The sequence below is a fragment of the Wyeomyia smithii genome, chromosome 1, assembly GCF_029784165.1.
Source record: "Wyeomyia smithii strain HCP4-BCI-WySm-NY-G18 chromosome 1, ASM2978416v1, whole genome shotgun sequence".
NCBI lineage: Eukaryota > Metazoa > Arthropoda > Insecta > Diptera > Culicidae > Wyeomyia > Wyeomyia smithii.
The window spans coordinates 122,907,195-122,911,065 of NC_073694.1; positions in this window are offsets into that span (position 1 = coordinate 122,907,195).

Here is a 3,871-nt window from a genome sequence, read left to right on the forward strand (position 1 = left end):
CCGGCGTAAGTCAGGAAAGGGCATCTGATCCCACTCCTGCCTGATTCCCATCAGGCAATGACCGCGGAACGTACTGGAAGGCCTGCCAGGTTTTACGGGACGGAGACCCCTGCAGCCGTATGCCACCTCGCCGTTTCAAGCCGTTGTCACACGACTTTACTAAGGGAGCTCGGTGCAGGTGCCAGCCCTACGTCGTGGTATAAAATCGTATTCCCTCTCAAAAACCTAAAAACACAGCGACCAGTACACCATAATTGGGACCTTACTGGTATCAGCCCCAATGGGCAGGTTAGTGCATTTGGATGATGGGAGCGGCACTACACGCTCCGTCGAAGCTGCTTACGGGTGGCCGTGGCTTTTACGGGGAATCGACTGCCCAATGCCCGAAACCCCACCACTCCCTAGGCAAGCTCCCGCTGCCGGTCCAGGACTAATTGATGCTATCACACACCTATCGGTGGTCACGCACGCGTGCATGGCCTCGACGGTCGCCAGGCGTCGACCCGTGGTGGCCTGCAGCTCGGCCAAGGCAAGGGTAGTCTTTTTTTTTTTTTTTTTTTTTTTTTTTTTTTTTTTTTAAAGGTGGCGGGGAAATCTGCAAACAGACACCTGAGAAGAGAACTCAGGGTGTGGGGATGAGACTAGGGGAGAGATGCTGGGGTAGTTACACTCCCCCAGACACCTACTTATCCCTGTCCCGACCCACTAAAACCCCTCCAGTCTCCAGCCCTGGTCTTCCCGGAACGACGGTTAAGTATTACGTCGGGAAGTGGCTTTTGTGCGTGATGCACCCTCTTTACTCTTATAACCTCCTAGCTAACTACCTGGAGACTGGTAATTAGCTACCACTGGCGTGTTGGTGGTTGACCCGCCACACACGTTGCAGCTCCAGAACAATCTGAGAGGCGGCCGCACAGACCGCGTTCCAGATGTCCGGGTCGTCGCACATCCTCCGGACTAGATTGTCCGGAGTAGTGCCAGGCCCGCTCACAGCCATCATGTTGCTCCTCGCTCTTACGAAACGGGGGCATACGAAGAAGACGTGCTCAGCAGTCTCCTCCTCCTCCACGCACTCGGGACACATGGGGGACACCGCGTGTCCGAACCTGTGCAGATATTGCCTGAAACAACCATGGCCTGACAGGATTTGTGTCAGGTGGAAGTTCACTTCGCCATGTCGTCTCCCGACCCAGCCGGATATCTCCGGTATGAGTCGGTGCGTCCATCTGCCCTTTGTGGAATTAGACCATTCCCTCTGCCAACGGAGCATCGAGAATGACCTTCTGGTACCTCGTATGCCCCTTGTGTCACGTTGGTCGAAACACTCTCTGTCCTCCTTGATGGCGATGCTGATAGGCATCATGCCGGACAAGACACATATTGCATCGTATGACACCGTACGATACGCACTCGCAACTCTCAGGCACATGAGCCTGTAGGTACTTTCCAGTTTGCCGAGGTAACTGTTAGTACCTAGCGCTCTGGACCACACTGGCCCACCATACCTAAGTATGGACGAAACCACGCTGGCAAGAAGTCTTCGCTTGCTGCCATAAACCGCTGAGCTATTGGACATCATACGAGATAGTGCTGCAATAGCCGATGAGGCCCTCTTACAGGCATAGTCGACGTGACTCCCGAACGTGAGCTTGTCGTCCACCATAACCCCCAAGAGCTTCAGGGATCGCTTCGAGGTGATGGTGCAGTCTCCGACTCTGACCACCGCCTGTTGCTCCGATTTACGGTTGTTCACAACCATGACCTCCGTCTTATGATGCGCGAGCTCCAGTTTCCTGGAGCGCATCCAGTCCTCGACCTTGCGTATACAGTGCGCGGCCGTCAACTCGACCTCCTCGATAGACTCGCCGTAAACCTCCAGCGTTATGTCGTCTGCAAAGCCGACGATCACAACCCCTACAGGGAACTTGAGTTTTAACACTCCGTCATACATGACATTCCACAACACCGGGCCCAGGATAGAACCTTGCGGGACTCCTGCGGTAATTGGGACGCACTTCTGACCCTCCTCTGTGTCGTAAACAAGTACTCGATTCTGGAAATAATTTTCCAGAATCTTGTACAGCGACACCGGTACATGGATGCTCCTGAGCGCGAGCGCTATGGAGTCCCAACTGGCACTATTGAACGCATTCTTCACGTCGAGCGTGACGATTGCGCAGTAGCGTATTCCCCTTCTCTTGCGCTGGATTGCTACCTCCGCCGTCTTGATGACGGAAGAGATTGCGTCCAGCGTGGACCTGCCCTTCCGGAAGCCGAACTGGTTACTTGCCAGACCGTGTACACCCTCCGTGTACCTCACCAGTCTGTTGAGGATGATCCTCTCAAGCACCTTGCCCGCGGTGTCCAGCAGGCAGATAGGCCTATATGCCGATGGGTCCCCTGGCGGTTTCCCAGCCTTCGGCAATAAGACCAGTCTCTGCCGCTTCCACCTGTCCGGAAAGAGACAGTCATCCAGGCACCTCTGCATGACTGCCCTGAACAGCCCGGGGGCCGTTTTTATCGCCAGCCTGATCGCCAGGTTAGGGATACCATCCGGTCCCGGTGCCTTGCTCACCTTTAGGGATTTGGCGATCACGATGAGTTCCTCATTCGTAACCCTTGCCTCCTCCCCTGCCTCGACACGGCTGTCGTCGCTCACGGATTGGATGCTCGGCAGGTTGGCCGACCATCTCTGGTCTATGTCTGAGATACTGGAACGTCGGACGTGAGACTCGACCGCCGGAGGCCAAGGACTTGGCTCGTGGCGTGGAAAGAGTCCCTCGATGATACGCTCCAGCATCGCTGGTGATCGCTCTGCAGGCGCCAGCGCGCCTTTAGTCTTGGCCATTACGATCCTGTAGGCGTCACCCCACGGATTTGTATTGGCACTCGCACATAGCCTATCGAAGCAGGCCCTCTTGCTGGCCTTTATCGCACTCTTTAGCATCGATCTTGCCGAACTGAATGCTGCGCGGCGCTCTGTCCTCTCTTCTTCGTTTCGCGCACGCTGCATCCTCCGTCTTGCACGGAGGCACGCACTGCGAAGGTCGGCTATCGCGTCCGTCCACCAGTAGACCGGTGGCTTTCCATTCCTAGGTTGGCGAGTCCTAGGCATGGTGGCGTCGCACGCCCGCGATAGCATAGCAACTAGTTGGTCAGCAGTCGGGCGAAGCCAACTGCCCCCCTCGCGCTCCCTTCTCATTGCCTCTTCGAATACCTCGGCATCAAAGTGCGATGTCTTCCACCCGCGAATGGTCGGAGTGTTGGCTCTACCCGTCGCTTGCCCCCTCTCGTTGTTGTCTACACTAAAACAGACCGCCTGGTGGTCGCTATTAGTGTAGCCATCGTCTACCCTCCAGTTCTTGATCAGTCCTGGGCTGGAGAACGTCACGTCGATGATCGACTCCGCACCATTTCTGCTAAATGTACTTTTGTTCCCAACGTTGGCCAGATCTAGGTTGAGCTTTGCAAAAGCCTCCAACAGGATCTGGCCCCTCTGGTTCGTGAAGCAACTTCCCCACTCAACAGCCCAAGCGTTGAAGTCGCCCGCCACCACCAACGGCGTTAGGCCCGTTAGCTCCATGGATAGGAGGTCGACCATCTGGATGAACCTTTCGGTAGACCAACGTGGCGGAGCATAGCAACTGCAGTAGAACACTCCGTTCACCTTAGCAACTACGTACCCTTCTTCTGAGGTTGAGACAACCTCCTGAACCGGGAACTTGCTCGTCGTACATATGGCCGCCAATCTGGACTTATCCGCAACCCAGTTACCGTTTCCGGGAGGGATGCGGTAGGGGTCCGATATGACGGCGATGTCCGACAACGACTCAGTGGCTGCTTGGTGTAGCAGCTGCTGAGCCGCGAAGCA